The following is a 22,099-nucleotide window of genomic DNA, read 5'->3' on the forward strand; positions in this document are numbered from 1 at the left end:
CATATTCACTCTCGTTCTCTCTCTCCTATCATGGACGGTGGAACCTATCACCGTCCATGTTCTCTCTTATCCTCTCTCTCCTATCATGGACGGTAGGACCCATCGCTGTCCATGTTCTATTTTTCTCTCTTTCTCCTGTCATGGACGACGTAGCCTATCGTCGACCATGTTCCTCCTCCCTTACCCCGTTTCTCTCTCCTTTGTCATAGACGGTGGAACCTCATCGCCGTCCATGCTTCTTTTTCCTTTCTCTCTCCTCTGTCATGGATGAAGGAATTCCATCGTCGTCCATGTTTCTCTTCTTTTTCTCTTTTCTCTCTCTGCTTCTCTTTCTTTTCTCTCTCTTCTTCCCCCTCTCTTTTCTCTTTCTTCTCTTCTTTCTCTTCTTTCTTCTTTCTTCTTTCTTCCCTTCTCTTCTTTTTCTCTCTCTTATTTCTCTTCTCTCTCTTCTTTCTCTTCTTTTTTTTCTTTGCCCTCTCTCTTCTCTCTTCTTCTTTCTTCTCTTCTTTCTCCTCTTCTTCTTATCTCTATTCTCTTCTTTTCTTCTATTCTTCCTCTATCTCTCTCATCTTTTCTTCTCTTCTTCTTCTTTCTCTTATTTCTCTCTTCTCTTTCCTTTCTCTCTCTCTTCTTCTTCTTCTCTCTTCTTCTATATCTCTTCTTCTTTCTCTCTTTCTCTCTCTACTTTTCTTCTTATTTTTCTGTTACTCCCTCGTCTCTTCTCTTTCCTCTCTTTCTTTCTTCTTTCTCCCTCCTCTCTCCTTTGATCAAGGAACAAGCTAAGTCTAGCACTATCATGGTAGTCTCATTGTCAAGCAGTATTGCCGCCATGCCGATCTGAGTTACCGTACTCGTCTTGCTGCAACAACATGCTAACCATCGTGCAAGGTTGGTCGGTGTTGGTTATGTCGTCAAGTAGTATTGCCGTCGTGCGGGTCTGAGTTATCGTGCCAATCTTGCTACCACGTCAGGTCAATCACCGTTTTAGTCTAACTACTGTGTCAATCCAACCACCTGGTCAAATTTCTCTTTCTTCTCTTCTTTTCCCTACTATTTTATTTCTTCCTTCTCCTCTTATCAACCCAATCTTCATCTCATTTATTTCCTTTCTTCTTTCAAATGTGCACAACTGTGGGCCTTCGGCCAAAGACAAGGTGGGGTCCCTTGGCCCACTTGTCTTGTAAAATTAACCATGTGTGTGTGATCGCAGATACAACAGAGTATAGGTCAAAGGAGGTGATTTCGAACCAGTTGAAGGATTGGGGGGCCTTTCCGTCATGATCTAAGATGGTGTCCATGCAAGTATGCCCTAGTGAGTCACGGACCCAGGTGAGGTGTGTCCCGCCTCACATTAAATTCCTCTCTCATCGGTTGGTGTACCTGCCCGTGTTTCTTAACAAAGTTCCCGAGAGAGCGGTCTCAAGTCTCGGGTTCACCTTGAAACCCGAGACGCATGCCACTAGGTCATCCCGTCCCGGAGGGCGAGATCGAGGCATCTAACCAATGATAGTTGATCTAAAGATTTTATAGCCTAGCTCTCTCACGACCACAAGTCTCTTATGATCAATGGTCTGGATCTAATCTCCATTTAACTTTAAGAAACCCTAACTCTAGAGAAAGTCCATAAATAGGGGCCAAATCTCTATACTTGCGCTATACCTCTAATCTATATCTCTCCCCTATGAGTAGCACGCCACACTCACTCATCTCTAGCTCATCTCTCTCCCTTAGAATAATATTAGTTAAGAAAAACAAGGGGTCTCGCCCATATTAAGGTATTGAGGATTTACATGTTGTGTCATTGTTCCATTGCACTCAGATTTGATTAAGAGTTGTAGCGTATGATTTCCCATGCTTTAAAGATCTAAGGTAGCCCATTGGAGGAGGAGACCTGGAGTGGAGTGTTCAAAGTCTAGTTAAGGTAATCTTGTGGAAATCTTCTTTATGGTTTGCATTATTATGTTTTCTTACTCTCATAGAATTTCGTTTGGGGAAAAGTTTATATAGAGCCTAGGCTCTAAACAATAATTAGAGCCTACCTCAAAACTTTCACTAGAAGAGGTTGTTTCAATATTCAAATATAATCAAATTGATCATCTCAACATTAAGATACATTGACATGAGAAAAAAAATGGATTTCAAGTTTTGGAAATAGTGCATCATGTAACACATTTTCGGACCATTAATTTTCAAGATTTTCAAGTTTTCATAGATCTGCTCGATCTAAACTATTTATTATAACTAAAGATGAAAAATATAATTTAAGACTATCAAAAAACTTTCCTGAAAGTGGGCTTTAATTTGATTGTTTAGAGCCTCGGCTCTATACAAACTTCACCCATTTCGTTTGTGTAATAAAGAATTGTTAAAGTAGCATCAACTGAGAGTTCTTGGGATTCTTTGTGTTTTTATATATTTGGACATATGTAAGTAATCCGGGTGGTGAAAATAAAGAAAAAATAAAAAAGTTTAATTAATATACACTTTTTCGGGTTACATAGTCCAACTTTCACTCACATGATGGAAAACATTTAGCAAATCTTATTGCTAAACTCCAACATTAAATTAATTTGATATAAAATATGTCTTTATGCTCTTTAATAATATAATTAAGTGAAATTATCTAATATGTTGAATAAGGAAGTCAAATTTTATATATATTTTAGGAATGGGGCTGGGGTCGTAGTGGTAGCATCCCCACACCCAATTACCATATCGTTGTATCCATTCCTACCGCTGACACCTCCAATTAACATATTCAAAATATAATTCTCTAATCTATTGAAAAAATGGGTAGGGGTTGTCTACCCACAGAATTACCCAAAAAAAAATTTATTTATATATATTTTTTCTATAAATAGTATGCATCAAATGAAAGCTTCTTCGAAGGCTCGGGGTCTATGCTTGACTAAAAAATTTGAATTATGCTGCTACTGTTATAGTATGGGTTCTCCCAACTCATGAGTAAATTGGTCTTTATGCTACAAAAAGGACATGCATGTGTTCTTCCAACTCGTGACATCCAAAATGTGTTGGATTTGTGGCCTTTAATAAAGCAATTTTTTTGATAGATTGTTGGACTTAATTTTTAAGGATATGTAATCTTTAACATGGAGATCATAAAATGAAAAAATAAATAAATTTCAAAAACTAAAAATAATAATTATATTAAGAAAACATTTGGACCGTTAGTTTCAATTTTTTTTAGATGGACCACATATTTGCGTCCATCTTAAAGATGGATGATTTATACTTACTGCATTTGTAAAAATGCGGCTGAACCTGCGTGAAACAATTTTCCAAATGTTTTTATATGGCATAAGTAATGCTTACTTTTTTATCTTTTTCCAAAATGCAAAGGCTAATTCATTATAGTATAAAGATGTTAGCTTTGTCTCTCCTTGCAATGATATTCATGTTTTATTTTGAGACCCTACTTTTGTTACAATAAGCAACTTGCATAAAAATATCAAATTTAGGGAAAAAAATCTATCTCTTTTTTTAACAAAGGGAACAAATTTATCTTCAAAAAAATTTATATAAGGTGTTAGCCTGATGTAGGGAGAAAATAAAATTGCATCAATAAAAATATAAAGAAGAAATAGTTGAGAGAATATACTCTCTCTCAATGTCTAAGGGAATCCACCCCAAAAACAATCTTTTCACAAGATCACCCCAAAAATGATCTTTCACAAGATCAACCTTTCTCAATTCAGATCTTTTCACAAGATCAACTTTTTTCAGTTCAAATCTTTTCACAAGATCATTTTTTCTCAATTCTCATTCTTTGATCATTCTCTGATCATTTACAATGAAGTGATATCTCTATTTTAAATAGAACTTAAAAAAAAATAAAATCTCTCTCACTCGTATGAACTTTTTCCTTATCTCTCTCTCTATCTCCCTATTTTCTCTCTCTTTTTACATCTTAAAAGATGTGCTTCCAAAAGATAACCCACCTCTGTCCCTATCTTCTCTCTCTTAAGCTCACGTGCCATACCTATTTTCCATCCCCTCAACCTTTCTTTTGGAGATAAATCCAAAACGTAGCTTCTCATATCCCCTTAAATCTATCACTAAATCTATTTAAATCCCCCTCAAATCTAGCTTAATAGAAAACTAACTACATCATTCTCCCCGGATTCTTAAAAAGATTAATTCAAAAAAAAAAAAATTACAATTCTGAATTTTTCCTAATTTTTATTTATATCATTCTCCCCAAGTTGGGAGAAGCTCGACGTCGAGCTTGAAGCCAATCAAACTCTACTAATTGGTGATGTAATCCCACCATACGTTTCGGTATTTTTTCTTCAATTTCTTCATTGAACTGATTCATGAAAGGCTTTGTGCTATTTCGAAGTAGAAAATTATAATATTGGGCTCAATCTTGATTTTTCCTTGAGACTCACGTAGTTGGATTTCGAATACTGCATCACACATATCTTTTTCTTCATAATTGATTTCAAAATTTCTTGCACATTGGGGTTATCGATGTCATCTTTTATATCGAATCTACCTCTTCGTATTCTTGTTCCTCTTGTTTCAATTGTTATCTATGAGATAAATCTCGTAGACGTTATTCTACTACTTTGTTAATACACTTTACTAAGTCTTCTTTGAGTTTATCAAATCTTTGATTGAAGCTCTCCATAACTAGATTAGAGATCTCAATGCTCTAATATCAATTGATGCACAGATAAAATAAAATTGAAACAATAAAAATATGAAAATAAAATGGTTTAAAGAATATGTCATCTCTCAAGGTCGACAAGGGAATCCACCCAAAAACGATATTTACACAAGATCAACTTTACTCAATTCAGATCTTTTCACAAGATCAAATTTTCTCAATTCAGATCTTTTGACAAAATCAAATTTTCTCAATTCAGATCTTTTCACAAGATCAACTTTCTCAGTTATCATTTTTTATCATTATCTGATGGTTTACTATGAAGGTATTTCTCCCTTTAAAAATATTTCAAAAAAAAAAACAAATAATTAAAAAAACCTCTCTCTCTTACTTGCACAAACTTTTCCTTATCTCTCTCTCTTCATCTCCCTATTTTCTTTCTCTTTTTACGTCTTAAAAGATTTGCTTCCAAAAGATAGCCTACCTCTATCCCTATCTTCTCACTCTTAACCTCACATGCCATCCCTATTTTCCATCCCCTCAACCTTTCTTTCTTTTGGAGATAAATCCAAAACATACCTTTCTATATCTAAATCCCATATCTTTCTCCTATTTAAATCCTCTTTAAATATCTCACTATATCTATTTAAATTCCCTTAAATCTCTCATTAAATCTAAGATAACCTTGAAAAAAAAAACTAACTTGCTTTCCCTAAAAACTCAAGTTACACATTCCTAAAAAAATAAATTCAAAAAATAATAAAATTAGAATTCTTAATTTTTCCTAATTTGTATCTGCACCATGGCCCCTATAATTTAAGTCATTGTCTATGCAAAAGAGCAACAAAATGGCACTAGAATTTAATCGTTCATTTCTTTTGTTTGCAAAGAAAGGATGGAATGGTAGGGGCTCAAGTCCCGTTTTTTTATACAAATAAATATTTACTTTCTATATGAGAAGTGTGATATTACATGGTGTCATATATGATAAATAGTATATGTGACTCCACTTTCTAGCCTTTTGATTTGAGTGGATGGCTGGGATTGTTTATGCCACGACGCATGCTAAATTTAGTTGTAAAGCCTTGAAAATTTCCTCTTCTTATTGTTGTAACCCTTGAAAAAAAAAATTATAATGAAACTCATTCAAGTTTCAAGGGTGTATTCTTACAATTTTCTAGCATAAATATGTGTATTATTTTTATCACGTGTGTCCTATGATATTATTTTCAAAAATAATATATTTTGAGTTTTCTAACACTTAGATCTCACCTTAAAAAAATTAATTGTTCTTTATTCAATATTAAGGTATTATTCTTTTTTCAAGTACACGAAAGTACCATTCGGTAAGGTTCATCTATCGGTCGAAGAGGTCACATACCTAAAATTTAGGTTCCTAAAATTACTCTTATATTGCTTTTTACTGAAGGGAGTAAATGGATAGTACGCTTGCGTGCGAGCATGAAATCGTTTGGCATTAGGTCAAATTTTTAATTACTGTGTAATTAACATAACATATGATTAATTAATTAATGTGGTTTCTATAAGGCTTAAGATTTATGAAAATAAAGTAAAGCCTCACCTCAAAGATTCGTTCGAAAAGCACTTTGAGCATCCGAAATCTCTATGATGGCTCTAAACTAAATTTCTACCACTTACTATGAAATTTGAAGCTTATAAAATGACATGGATCTTGTAGACTCATGAACACTTATTTTCTGGGCGAAGTGGACGGCCTAGATTATGTGCTACAATATACACAATTTTTAGGGCTTGGAACCTGTTTTTGTTTTAATAACAGCCATATGGTGAAGGCCGGGATGATCGATATGAAGGTTTTCCGACACCCAAATTGTAATTTTCAACGTGTTTTGAGGTGAGGTTTTACTTATTTTTTATATTACATGGTGTCACAAGATTAAGAGTATATGTGACTCCAATTCCCATCCTTTTGATTTGAATGGATGGCTTGGATTCTTTATGTCACAAAGCATGCTAAAATACTATCTGATTTTTATCATTTTTTACAATATTTTTTATTATAATGTGGGAGGTCTCCTCTTCTTATGGTTGTGCATCTAGGACAAGTAAAAAAATATTTATGAAAAGAAAAGATGGTTTCAAAGGTATTATTATGGTTTTCTGGTAGAAATATGTTTTATTATTTTTATCGCGTGAGCACCTATGAGATTATTTTAAAAAATAATATATTTTGAGTTTTTTAACACTTAGATCTCACCCTAAAAAATTAGATGCTCTCTATTCAATCTTGAAGCATTATTCTTTTTCAAGTACACACATTTAGTTATTAATGTTCAAAGAGGTTATATACCCAAAATTTAGGGTCCTTAAATTACTCTTATGTTATCCAAGGTAGTATGTTGATAGTATGCTTGCGTGGGAGCTTGAAATCGTTTGGCATTAGGTCAAGTTTTTAATTACCTGGAGTAATTAACAAAACATATGATTAATTAATTGATGCAATTCCTACAAGGCTTACGCATTACGAAAATAAAGTAAAGCCTCACCTCAAAGCTTCACTCGAAATGCACTTTGGGCATCTGAAATCTCTATGACGGCTCTAAAATAAACTTTAAAAAACGGCTACGAAATTTGAAGCTCAAAACATGGAACGGATCATGCACATCTAAAAACACTTATTTTTAGGGCACGGTAGACTGCCTAGATTATGTATTACAATATACAATATTTTTTAGGACTTGGAAATTTCTTCTTTTTTTTTAAGCATAACCAAATGGTGAAGGTTGAAATGATCGATTTGAACGTTTTCCGTCACCAGAACTGCAATTTTCAATGAGTTTTGAGGTGAGGCTTTACTTGTTTTGATGGGACTACAGCCCTATCAAAATATTTTCCTAAATTAGTTAATCATAGGAGTATTTTTACTAAAACAATGTTATGCTATTAATTAGAAATCAATACTAAATAGCAATAACTCCCTTTTAAAAAACATAATTATGAACTTTATTAAATTTGTTTTTAGTTGCATTATATTGTGAATTACAAACAATTATCGGAATTCAAAAATTACTATTTTGTCATTGTATGAGTAAAATAATACGATAATTGCAAATAGTTAACTAAGATTGAAAAATTAACTTTTTATTGATGAGAATAATTTTGGTGATTTGCCTTTTTAATTATCACTTTTTTATTATGCCCATGATTTGCTTTGATAAATAAATATATTTGTAATTTATATCTATTTTTATCTATTAAACAAATAATGAAATTGCACACTTATAAATATATGAATGTTTAAAAACTAATAAAATTATCAAAATACCCCTGAATACTATTAAGGATTTAGTTCTTTATGATTTTGAAATTATTTTTAAATTTTTTTATAGGCGTGCTGTGGTGAGATTAATCTGTTATATATAAAAGTTATAAAATTAAAATACACTACATAGTTTCAAAAATTGGGACTTGAGTATAAATATAAAAATATATGAAATTATTCTTAAATTTCCAAAATAAAAAAAATTATGTAATTTCTCTTAATTTAAATTACAGTAAAAAAATATTCACTTAGTTTTAATATTACATTTTAAAAAATCGACATTGCCATTTATGCATATCTTCTAAATTAATGAAGTGCCTATATACTTTTTGAAAATATATTTATGAAAATTCAGATTTTTACAAGTTAGTGAGTCTGAGACCACATAAAGAAAATATAGCCTCTCACCAAAATTCAAGTGGAAGAAATTAGGTTTTGCATTAAATTATGAATGTGGGAACTTTGTGGTATTTTCATGAAAATAAGTGTCCCTCTCAATGTACTCTAGGGTTAACATCTTGCATATGCCATGAAGCTTATTCCTTGAAGTTTCAACTCTAGGCCTATCGAAGATAGAAAGTATGCCCTACAATCTTAATTGGGTTGCCCAAAGTTATGAATTTTTTTATTAAAGGCCCAATATCTGCCTTTATTAATAAAGATATATTATGGATGAGATTCTTTCTGCACAGGAAGTCATACATTCGGATGCCCATTCCGGTCCGAAGGAGTTCTCTTGAAATTGGACTTTGAAAAAGCTTATGATTTGGTGGAATGGGACTACCTTCTTGAGATCTTGAAATTGATGGGTTTTGGTGTTAAATGGCAAAAGTAGATTAAGGGATGTTTGGCTATGACCCATCTGTCAGTCCGTATCAATGAAAAATCTTGCGGGTATTTTCTAGCCTCTAGGGGGCTCAAACAAGGAGACCCTCTCTCTCCGTTTCTTTTTGCTCTAGTAGGGGAGTCTTTCAGCAAGATGATGGGAGGTGTTGTTAGTAGTAACTTGATTAATGGGTTGTCATCCTATCGGGGAGGAACCCCTTTGACCCATCTCCAATACATTGATCATACATTTATGTTGTTGGGGGAGTTGGAGAAAATATCCGTAATACTTGGTTGTTTCTAAAATGCTACGAACAAGTATTTGGGGCTAGAATTAATATGTCTAAGACTAGGTTGCTGGGTATCAATTGTGATGATGGTGAGACTTCTTGGAGGGCTCAGTGGATGGAATGTACTATTGATTTTTTTCCTACCTTGTACTTGGGCCTCCCCCTTATTATATCTGGTCTCCCGATGGAGTTTTGGGATCCTCTCACTTACCGCTTTCAGATTAAACTCGATGGCTGGAAGTCAAGATTCTTGTCTTTTGGAGGTCGTATCACCCTCATTAAAGCATCCCTGACATACTTGCCTATCTATTACTTCTCTTTATTCAGTGCTCCGAAGTGGGTGATTGATAAACTTTAAGCTCTAATGCAGAATTTCTTGTGGAGTGAGAGTCAACATAGGAAGGAGATTCACTTGTTGCGATGGGCCAGAGTGTGCCTCCTTAAAAAGGAAGGTGGCCTGGGAATTAGAAGAATTTCAGTAGTTAATGAGGCCCTTCTTACTAAATGGTGATGGCGGCTTTCTAGACAACATGGTCAGTTATGGGAGACTATGATCCTAGAGAAGTATAGTCGAGACCCTAATGGGTTTATTGCAAGGCAAACCCCTACTAGATTCCCTACCTCTGGGGTCTGGAAAGGGATCTTATCTGTTAGACCCCTCTTCCTAGTTTACTCCAGGATGGTGGTGGGGGATGGTGCTTCTACGAGATTTTGGCGTAGAAAATGGCAACTTGAGTACCCCCTTAAGTTCTCCTTTCTACACTTGTTTCGTAGATTTTCTCATAAGAATGCCTTTGTCCAATCTCTTGTCTCCTATAATGGTTGTAATATCCTTTGGAATGCTTTACTAGGTGTGAGGAGGGTTGGTGCAGAAGCTGAGTAAGAATTCACTGCCCGTATAGCTCTTCTTTGCATTTTCTTCTACTTCCCTGGGCAAGCAGACAAACTTGTTGGGACTTTAGAATCCAAAGAGCTTTTCTAGGTCACTTTTCTTTTTGATACTTTATGTCATGATAGTGTTATTGAATTGAACTTGGAAGTGAATAGATTCCTGTCCTACAGGGCACCCCATATGGTGCGAGTTTCCTTTGATTGGTGGGTCTCTGGCGGCCACTGACTATTGATTAGTTGCAAAAGAATGGGGTGGTGCTTTCCTCAGTCTGTCTTTTTTGCAAAAACGACAAGGAGACTTTGGATCATATCCTCTTACATCGCCCATGTGGCTCAAAGATTTGGTCTTAGGTTAAAAGTATCTATGGATGGATGTGGATGCCTCACCAACACATTCATATTACCCTCTCGCAGATCAAGTCCCCCAAATTCTTTCAGGTCTGATTTTATGGAGGATCCTTCTAGATACGGTAATTTGGAGTCTTAGGAAGGAATGAAATCTGAGAACTTTTGAAGGAAAGTATAGGAATGTCAGCATCGTGATCCAAGCTATTCAAGCTTTGGTTTTTGCCTGGGCTCGTGCTTCCAACCCTTTTTCTTCTGTGCCGAATGAGTTTCTCTTGTCGCATTTTTTGGAGTTGATTTTCTTTAGAAGAAGAAGGTGGTCCCGATCGACGCTCTGGATTTCTCCACCTGTTGGGTGGTTCAGGTTGAACTTTTGATGGGAGCGTTTTGCTGGACGAGCAGTGAGCAGGGTTTGGGGGCCTCCTCAGAGATGATGCGGGTGTTATTCTCTTGTCTTTTAGTGGACCTATGCACTTCTATGATATCAATGAGGTCGAATTGAGGGAACTTCACGAGGGGGTTCAAAAGCTGCAGCCTCACATTTCCAGGCCAATCATCAAAAGGAGACTCAGCTAATGTTATATCTTGGTCTAGGTACCCTATGAGTGTTCCCTGGATGTTGTCCTCCTCCATGGAGATTATTGTTTCTGACCTCTTTGGGAGAGAGGTTATATTCCAACATACTTTCAGAGACAAGGAAATTTGATGCAGACCGGCTAGTGAAAGAGGGGCCTTCTATGTGACCTTTTCCTCATATCTTCGCTTTCCCCCCTATCTTCTTTATGTTTCTTTTTCTTTTCTCTCTCTCCTCATTCCTTTCACCATGTGAGGTTCTCTTCGTTACCTTAATGAAAACTCATCGTTTAAAAAAAAAAACAGTTATGAAAATTTTATAAGGTAAACATATTTACTTTAAATATTTTATGTACAGACTTGTCTTGCCATTTCTAGTTTTTTTAAGAGGACAATTTTATGAGTCCTCAGATTCATATATAGAAATATGGCCCTTATAATCATCTATTTTTCAAATAGATTTTGATCCAGATTAGGAGAATAAAATTCCTAACCTAAAGATCATTAATGTGTAAAAAAAAAATTACAAAATAAGAATTTTTTAAGGAATTATTTATTATAGGAAAAAATAAATTATTCCATGGCCATATAGGAGAATGAACAAAGATAATTGTAAATAAGAGAGTTTTATGCCAGTTCCATAACCTAATTATAATTAGTATCGGCATAGTGGCCACAAAAGAGAAGCATGGAAAACATAATTACAGCCTGTCATATTTGTGTGCCGATTTGTACTCAACGGTGAGCAATTCATTGCCATCATTTTTACAAGCATGAGAGTTGATATCATTATAGCGATCTAATCTCAAATTATTTGTTTCTTAAATTGACTCAAGTTCAATATCCCCATCAGACTCCTCATAGAGCCAATCGTCACCACCCCTTATAGTTTGGACATGATTATCTAAAGTGCAAGCAGCAACAACTTTTTTTATCTTAGCTTGTGTTTCATAAGGATATGATGTGCCACTTTTAAAAGAGGTGATTGTTTCTTCAACATGCCAAAGGCACATTCAACAACATTTCGAAAAGATCAATAGTGAGGGTTGAAGAGCTCCTTTGCATTTTTTGGACTAAAATTTCCTGACCATAAGCTTTCAAACAATACTTTAAGGCCTAAATAGAGCTATGAAATGTGTGTTCATAATGGGCATCGATCTGAATGCATATAAATGACAAATTTTAGTTAAATATTCTAAACTAAAAATATTACTTTTGTAGGAAGTGGACAAGAACTATGACATTTAGCAACTTTGAAATGAAATTTAAATATTTCACCAAAAAATAACTTTCAAAGGTACAAAAAATAATTGTGACCTTTGGGAACCTTGAAACCAAATTTTAGTGTAGCTTTTAACACAGAAGAATTCGATGATGATCCCTCCAACCCAGCAAGTACAAGTAAAAAAGTGAAGGTCAAAAAACAAACTGCCATTATATTTTGTGATAAAAAACCTTTCCTATTATGATATAGAGCTTGATGTCCAACACCAATGCTCATAGGAATATGTGTACTATCTATTGCCCCAATGTAATTCTCCAAAAATAAAATAGGTACTCTTTAATTAAAGGAAAAAGTTTATATAAGGTTGCAACCTTAAAATGTAGAATTACATATGCACCTCAAAAATCCATCGAAAAGGTCTTTTAATGTTGAAAACCCTCTAATTGATCATCTTGACGTTGAGATGTATGAATGTGAAAAAGAAAATATATATATATTTTGAGTCCCAGAATTAGTGCATCTTGCAACACATTATCTAGACTGTCCATTTTCAAGATTTTCATATGTTTATAGATCTACTTGATTTTAATTATTTTTGAAGTTTAAAATTTTATAATTAAATATGAAAATAGATTTTCAGATAACCTAATAATTTTTAACACCAAAATTACTTGTTATGATAAAATTTAGACTTGCGCCTTAATTGATTTTTTAAGATTGCAATCTTACAGAAACCACACCCTTGATTAAATTAACCATTAGTTTTCTAGAACTATAGAAAGATGCATAAATTTAAAATAAATACCTTGAAGAAAGGTAACATATGATTTTTTTTATGAATTTATGGGGGAGTACCATTTGATGGTAGATTAACATAGTAGAGTGATAATTAATATGTTGCATAGAGAACTCTCTCAAAATGGCAGTTAATGGTTTCACCTAAATGTTGGAACCGGTTTTGGACTGTGTGATGGCTTGAGGTCTTTCCCATGATGTATAAGAACATTGCCAACTGTTCTTCGACCTTTATACCTCAACTATCAATTAAAAGACGTCTACTTAAAAGAATCTCATAAAGGTTTTGAATACATATAATTTTATATGACAAACTTGAAGGCATCATTCTCTATGACCTTTAACTATTTCTTCTATATATAAGGTATCTTGTTCATAGAAATTTTATTATAATTGTAAAGTACAAGTGCAAGTATTAATCGTTGCTTGTTCCATTGCCTTTCATCTCGTTTGGCCAATTCCATCTCAATCGCGTTTTTTTGGTCGATTATGTGTGAATTCACTCTATAGAAAAATTGAAAGAGATCTTAACAAATTAAAAAAAAAAAAAAAGTGGAATATGTGCATCTTTTGAAAAAGGAATCACATATTCATCTTTAAATCAACATAAGATACATAATAACTTAATCAACAAACCCCATACATTAAATATATCTAACTCAAACGTGTCAAATAAATGCCTATGACAAATAAATTGTTCATCAAAAAACAACAAACATTATATTATTGTTCTTCAAAAAAATATGTCTAAAAGCCTTACATAGCCAAATTAGAATGTTCTTCAAACACTAAATTAATTATTCTCATACAAAAAATAAAAAAAGAGATAAACATAAGATGTTAATGTCCTTCATGACATTTAGCACGCAACCAATCCAAATGCAATTTCGTTCGAGAGTCATAAATGCGATTACCACCTTTTCATTAGTAAGTAAATCTCATGCTTGCAGGTGCTCACTTTGGCTTAAGCCTTCCAACTACTACAATTCTATCAAGTACTTCTTATATGAAAACTCTAAATTCTCTGTAGGGTTTTGTATTTATTTACTAAATTTTTAATGGCTGCTGCTAATATACTCGTAGGGCTAGATCTCACTTTCTTAGAATTAATTTTGTAGTGGCTTGACATTTGTTCCATTCAGGCGTCACCATAGGCATCTCATCTTAAGGGCCCAAATCATTCTCATCCGTATTATATTGTGCTCCTAATTGTGGATTTTGCTCAATCTTATGTTCATTTATGTCATCTGCTAATGGCTCTTGACGAACAGCTGATAGTTGTTCTTTCCTCGTGGCATGTTTACCTATTGGCACAAAATGTCATCTTTGAATGTCTCTTCTTGTGCAATATAAAGTAAAATAAATATATTTGATATAGTGGAAATAATTGCCTTCTAATAGTATGGTAAGTTGATCATAAAAGGAAAACCTTGAGTTTCTAAATAGCGTTGCTTTAGGATGGGCATACTTTCTTAGATATGTTAGCTTTCCAAATATTGTACATAAATTCCTACTATACCCAAAGAAAAATAAAAAATTTGAAATTAACATTGAAAACTTACTTGCAGATATTGATCCCACACGTTATTCACAATAGTTACAAATGTCATCATGGTCATACCAACCGAAACCACTTTGGTCAATAAGTTCATTCGCAATGAAATACTGCTTCTTAAGTGTAGTCGAGTTAGTCTAGCAAGTTTTCAATTGTTGTATGGTATTTTTAACATCACAATTTTTATTAAATGCATCTAAGATAGACCTCCAATCCTCTTTTTTCCATCCAATATCAAACCGCTTCCCAGCAAAATGTTATTTTTTCAATTGTTTGACTATGAATTCATCAAGCGCTGTACTCGAGTTTGCTTTGGTAGGATCTTAAGAGATAGGGGGGTGTGAAGCCATCTAGACTGAATGATACCTTCTAATACTTGTCAAACTATTAACATCTTGACTTTATGTAAAATACACTGCTACAAAAGTTCACATATAACACAATCAACAAATAACTCAATGAGTGAACCCACCATTTTCTTAAACATACCATCAAAGGCCTCAATATCACTTATTATGTATAAGCCCTATGCTCAGTATAATTTGAACAAAAATTACATGGTTCAATGAGAAACAAAAAAACATACTCCTCATCAACAAATAAACTTGCAAACCCATGACCAAAGCTACAAAACCCTAAAGTAAAGGAAGAATCTATTGGACCCCCAAAGCAAGAAGGCAAATTGAAATAGAGATGAGTGGGTCCAGTGTAAAAGATTAGGAAATCTACCCCAACTCATACGTTAAAGAATAATGTTTAAGTAACAGTATAAAAAAAAAAATTATTGTTCTAAAACCAGATTTCAAAAATAGTTTTTGCTGGTCCTTACTGTTAGATCATGAATCACTCTTAAGGAGATCATTTACATTGTTTTTTAAAATCAATTTTCATATTAATTCATGACGAAATTGAAAGAAGTCTCTACTTTTTGCACAACAAAGAAAATATAGTAGTATTATATGATTTTTAAACATAATGTCATGAGATCTTTGCATCTTAATCCAACATTACATGAACACATATTATTTGAACATTGGTTTATAAGTTGATTGATTAGTTTGAAGTAGAGTAGATCAAGAACAAGTTGTTTTGGGTTGATGAATATCTTGTTGTTGCACAAACAATGCCAAAACTAGCTGATGATTCTTAATTCTTATTTACTCTTATGATCAATGTGATTAGCGGTGATTAGCCTCAAACTTTCTCACAAACATTAATCAAACCATTCTAATACTATCTTAGATGAGTTCTAATGATTTTACCATTCTAATACTATCTTAGATGAGTTCTAATGATTTTACCATTCTAATACTATCTTAGATGAGTTCTAATGATTTTACCATTCTAATACTATCTTAGATGAATTCTAATGAATTCCCAATCAAATGAGCAATTTAAGTTCAAGAAACTTTGATAAAAAACTGCATCCATGCTATTACAAAAAAGTCAACAGTAGTATTGGACAATTTTGTGAATTTCATCAACAAAATTTGAATGAAGGCCATTGGACAATCTTGAGGTATACCATACAGGCATATGCCACAAAACACACCAGTGTACATCATATTTTCCCAACTATGATGCATAACTGAAAAGATGGACATGAACCTAACAAATACGTGCATCTTCTATAACATATTTGGATGCAGGTATACTGCCATAAATTAAGTTATATTCTGAAAAGGAAATCCATTTATTCATTGAATAAGAAGAGAGAGCATGCTATCAGATTCTCCCCGTATTTGATCAACTTCCAAAAGCTATTCAATGATAGTTTATATTGTCATGAGCTTGGTAGATTGGTATATTTCCTTCCTCTTGAGAAATCCATGAAGTTAGACTATCTATAAATAATGTTGGAAATGTGAACTGCCTAAAGAGAAAGATAACTAAATGGAAAAACTAATTTTTAGAATTAGAAATAGAACTATGAAACTCCAGAAGATTGAAAAGAGAGCTTTCATTAGCACAAACTAGAAACTTGAGGAACTATGAGGGAAATGAAATGAGAGGAGTAAATTTCGTTAACACAAACTAGAAACATGTGTAACTATGAGAGAGATGAAATGAGAAGAGTAAAGAATGAACACATTCGCCATGTCTAGAATGCCTCCCATGGACATCACATCAAGCACCAACATCCCCTTGTCTCCCAATAAAATGGACAATAGTTTATCTTTTTTCTCTAGAACAGCACACATCATACCTTGTCTGGTACCACTACCAAAGCCAAATTACCTCTAAAAGCATAAAATGCCATCACTCTAGAAATCCCTAATCTCATAACAATATACATGATGGGATAATGGTTTATTAATCTGCAAATGAGGGAAACATGGGTTCTCTAATCTGTTGATGAAAGAGAGGCTTGAGCGGAACATACTTTTGAGAGTGTAGATAACCTCCTCAGCCTGTAAGAGAAAGATCTTGTTCAACTTGCGAGAGATAGCTAGTTCTATGAGAGAGAAAGAGAGAGAGAAAGAGAGAGAGAGAGCTTGTAACACCTGTTTGAGATCGGGAGAGAGCTTTGTAAGTGTGAGGGAAGCACAAGCACCCGATGAGGAAAGCGGAAATTCTTTTAAGATTGTGGCTTATAGTTTTGGATAGTTTTGGGGATAATATGAAGTTTTTTTATGAGGAATAAAATCTTATAGGGTTATCTAAATGGTTTCCACTAGCCATTTTAAATTTTTTTAAAAAAAAATTAAATTCCAAATTTGGGTAAACATACAAACTTGCACTAAACAATCAAATTAAGGTGCACCTCCAAATTTTATCACAATATTTTTTATTTTTTATATTCATACTTCTTGATGTTGAGATGATCCATTAGATGGTTTTCCTACATGAAAACAACCTTTCCGATGGATTTTTGAGATGCACCTTAATTCTATATTTTAATGTCCTTCTATAAATGTTTTCTTTTAAATGGAGAATTTGACTGTTTTCCTTTTTCTAAAGGAGAATTGGACACATCATATGTGGTGTATCCATGTAACACTACCTAGCAAATGTACATATTATCAAAGAAAAAAAATTAATAAGGTTGACACATTAAAATGTGGAATTAAGATGTACTTCTAAAACTTTAAGAAAAAGGTTGATTTCAGATTGGAAAACTATCTAATTGATCATCACGATATCAAGATGCATAGAAATAGAGGAAAAAAGAGATTTCAAGTCTTAAAATATCGTACATCTTACAACACATTATATGGACCGTCCATTTCCAAGTTTCATATATTTATAGCTATGCTTGATTTGAACCATTTTTGGAGTTTAAAATCTTATAATTAGAGATAAAAATATATTCTCGCAATATCCTAAGAATTGTTTATACCAAAATTGCATCTCATGACAAAGTTTGGAGGTGCACCTTACTTTTATTGTTTAAAGTTGCAACCTTATGCAAACCATACCCTATTATAAATAAGTAAACTTAGCGCATTTTCCCATTAATATGTTGATTATTTAAAGTTACCCCTTCAAAATTACGAAAAAAAGAAATTCATATTAAATATAATTAAATTAAATTCAAGGACCCCATCAATAAGGAAATTATCTAAAGTACTTGATGTTAAGGGCTAATCCCGCTCACCATCATGTATGGGGAATGTTAATGAAAGAAAAACCCTTTAGGAAATGGTTCCCTCAAATTGGCAGCGGAAAGACTCAACATAATGTAGCATTGTTTAAAAAAATTGCTACATGGTGTACATGCTTTTTCGCTACCAATTGAGATCGGTAATTTTGGTCTTCATATGGAATCACTATTAATCGGGTTGATTCCCTGATGGTATCAGATGCCTGCCGAGTCTCTCCCTGGATTGCATGTATTAGAGAACTGATGATTCACTATAGCATAATGGGTAGATCGAACAATCCAGTATTAATTTCGGCTTTATGGCCTTTGTTTTTGCATTTTAAAATTTTCATCTTTTACTACTTCAGGAATACATACAATCCCTTGCTCAATATCTCTCTCTCTTTAAATCAGGCACCTCCTCTCTTTCTCTCTCTAGATCACGCTGTTGGAAAGGCACCTTCCTTGCTCTTTCTAAATCACACCATCACAATGTTAGAGAGACATCTTCTCTCTCTCTTTCTCTAAATCTAACCACAGGGCACAAGGGTTGTGCCTTTCTCTCTCTAAAATCAGGGCACAATCTTTTAGAAAATGTCACTACCTTCCTCTTTGTTCTGGCCCATTTTTCAAGCCTGCTCTCTAATATTGCTCTTTCCCACTATGCAAGATGTTTTATTGTAACAAATACGACTACCCTCTCTTTCTTAATATAACTCTCTCTCTCTCTCTCTCTCTCTCTCTCTCTCTTAAGGTCTCTCTCTGTAGTGTGAGTATTGAGCCCGTATCTCTTTGTTTTAATTATGGACGATTTAACTAGGCATCAGCAAGATGAGGTACTGGGGTGCATGTTGCTCGTAGATGACATAGTTTTGATGATGAGATCCGAAACGGCATTAATACAGAGTTAGAACTTTGGAATGATGCTCTAGAATCCAAAAGTTTTAAAATTAGCCTGACTAAAACGAAGTATATAAAATGCAAGTTTAGTAATCATAGGAGTAGAGATGAGGAAGTAGTTAAGATTGACAACCATAAAGTTCAAAAAAGATTGCACATTTGATACCTTGGGATGATAATCCAGGAAAATGGAGAGATTGAGGAAGATGTCGCTTATAAAATTAGAGCTGGGTAGGCTAAGTTGAGATGTACAATTGGAATTTTATGTAATCGCCGCATACCAATGAAGTTGAAGGATAAGTTCTATAGGTCAGCTGTGAGACCGGCTTTACTTTATAAGGCAAAATGTTAGGCGGACAAAAACAATATACCCATAAAATTAGTGTAGCGGAGATGAAGATGTTGAGATGGATGAGTTGCAAGACAAGAATGGATAGAATCCGAAATGAATCCATTTGGAAAAGTTTAAGTGTGGCACCAACAGGAGATAACATGAGAGATAGTATACGTAAGTGGGTTAGCCACGTGTGGCATCGATCCAATACAGCGCCTGTTAGGAGGTGCGAGTTAATTCAAGTGGAAGGATTGAAAAGATTACGCCCAAAAAGATTGGGTGAAGTAGTCAAAAAAGATATGAGGACTTATGGCCTCACTGAAGATGTGGCCTTAAATAGAGCAAAATGGTGAACCAAGATTCGTCTATCCGACCCTAATTAATTGGGAAAAAGGTTATGATAATGATGATGATACTCTTCAAAAAAAAGAAAAAAAAAGCCTCTTTAAAGAGCTGCTAAGGTAACGAAAAGTTGGCCAAAGTTTGGCACATGGGTGTTTTTTTTTTTTTTTTTTTTGCCATTTCTAATTTTTACTTTTATGTATTTATTGTAAAATAAATTTCATAAAATTATATATTATTATTATATTTATTAATTACTAAATAGAATGTATAATTTTTAACATTTATTCTAATAAAATGCATATTTTTATAAAAGTATTATCTTGTAAATGCAATTCTTATATTTATTAAAATAGAATGTGATTTTAAATATTACTATTTTTTGTGTGTTAAAAGTATTGTAACTTCTGCTTCCTCAAAAAAAAAAGTATTGTAATTTGTTAACAAAGTGATATCTTGTAAACAGTGATTACATAAGAGTCCAGTTGTACATCTCCACTTCGTCCACCTAGTTCTAATTCTATGTGTGACATCTTGCCCAATCTCACCATTTTCATGGATAATAGACCTAAAATAAAGAAAATACTCTCTTTTACGTATTTATTGACCATCAATCTTAGTTGCTTCCTCGTTTATGCACCTATTATTTACTAAACGTGCATTTCATATATTTTGTCTTAGTCCGACTAATTTTAAAATCTTTAGATTCTAGAGCATCCCTCCAAAATTCGAACTATATATTGACGTTGCTTATAGTTCATCGATCAAAACTATGTCATCCGCGAACAACATACACCACAGCACTCCATCTTGCAGATGCCAAGTTAACTCGTCCATAAGTAAAACATAGAGCTATAGGCTCAATGCTGACCCTTGATGTAGGTCTATTGTTACTAAAAATTCACCTTTGATTTTAAGGTGGTTACTAAAATCTTGGATTGAAAAAATCTCGCAAGTAGGTCATCTGACCGAGGGAGTAGAAGTAAACTATGTTCTTGAGGGAGTATAGCATACACCTTATTTTAAAAAAAACTATATGAGATTCTATAGTTCTTAAATTAAAAAAGACACATATACACACATATTTTATATTTTAAATCGGAATAGTATATAAAGAGGTCATTTACTTTTAATACAAGGAAGTCACAATCATCTTCTCCTTCAATTTTTAAATCGGATGGTTCTGAGTGTGTTATTGAGCAGACTTAAATGTTGAAAAACAATCTCAAACTTTGTGACACACAAATTTGACATCTAATGGCAAGTAATAGTATCACACCCCAAATTTACTAACATTTCTAAGGTGCGACATACTATTCTTATACTATTTATATATATAACAAATTTAAAATTTCTACTAGTATATTAATAGTATAAGAATAGTATGTCGCACCTCAGGAATGTTAGTAAACTTGGGGTGTGACAAATAGCCTGCTTGTAGCAAAAATAAATTTTCTCCTAGTATACAATCCCATATACTTTCAAAATGAAATAGTATATTTCTTTCTTTTAGGCATTATGCTTATATTGTGCTCTCCATTAGAATGTGGGATTTGAAACCCATTGGGAAGTCCAAGCTATAAACAAACATATATATATATATATATATATATATATATATATATATATATATATATATATATATATATATATATATATATATATATATATATATATGAAGATACTACAAAACGCTTATAGGCGAAAATGAACAGTGATTTCACCTACCCTCATCACCATCCAAACTTCATCGCATGGTCATAGTTGTCCAGTAGTGTTTCAATTTCATTTTTTTTCTACAAATCCAAATTACTTGAAATTTGAAGGGTGTGTACATCTTAGTGATTCGCACTTAATAAAAATAAAAATAAAATAATTTGTTGAACATTTGACCAAAATACCCTCAAAACTTTTGGGGGTATTTTGGTCAATGTTTTTCATGTAAAATATTTTTTTGATATTTTTTATAGATTCGCCTATTTTTGATGAACACACGCTCCATATTTCAAGTCAATCCAATTTGTAAAAAAAACATGAAAATGAAACACTACCGGACAATCGTGACCGTACGATGAACTTTGAATGGGGATGAGGGTAGGCGAAATTACTATTTATTTTCGCCTATAGGTATTTTGTAGTATATTCCTATATATATATGGGAGTGGAGCCCAAAGGATGACTACTACAGTGTTAGCCAATAGCCTATATTGAATCTTGGCTGACCTGATGGTTACAATCTCATTTCGTTTTTGAATTTTCATTTTTTTTTTTTTCTACTAATTAAAATCACTTGAAATTTTTAGCGTTCATTATTTTCATCAAGGCGTGCCTAATAAAAATATAAAAAAAATAATTCGTAAAAAATAAATTGATCGAAATATTTTCGGATGTTTCGAGAGTATTTTGATCAATTTATATTTTACGAATTATTATTTTTATATTTTTATTAGATTCTTCTATTTTTGAAGAAAGACACTCTCAATTTCAAGTGATTTGCATTTGTAGAA

This window comes from Amborella trichopoda, chromosome 10 (assembly GCF_054954075.1).
Source record: "Amborella trichopoda isolate Santa Cruz 75 chromosome 10, AtrichopodaSantaCruz75HAP2 v2.0, whole genome shotgun sequence".
Classification (NCBI taxonomy): Eukaryota; Viridiplantae; Streptophyta; class Magnoliopsida; order Amborellales; family Amborellaceae; genus Amborella; species Amborella trichopoda.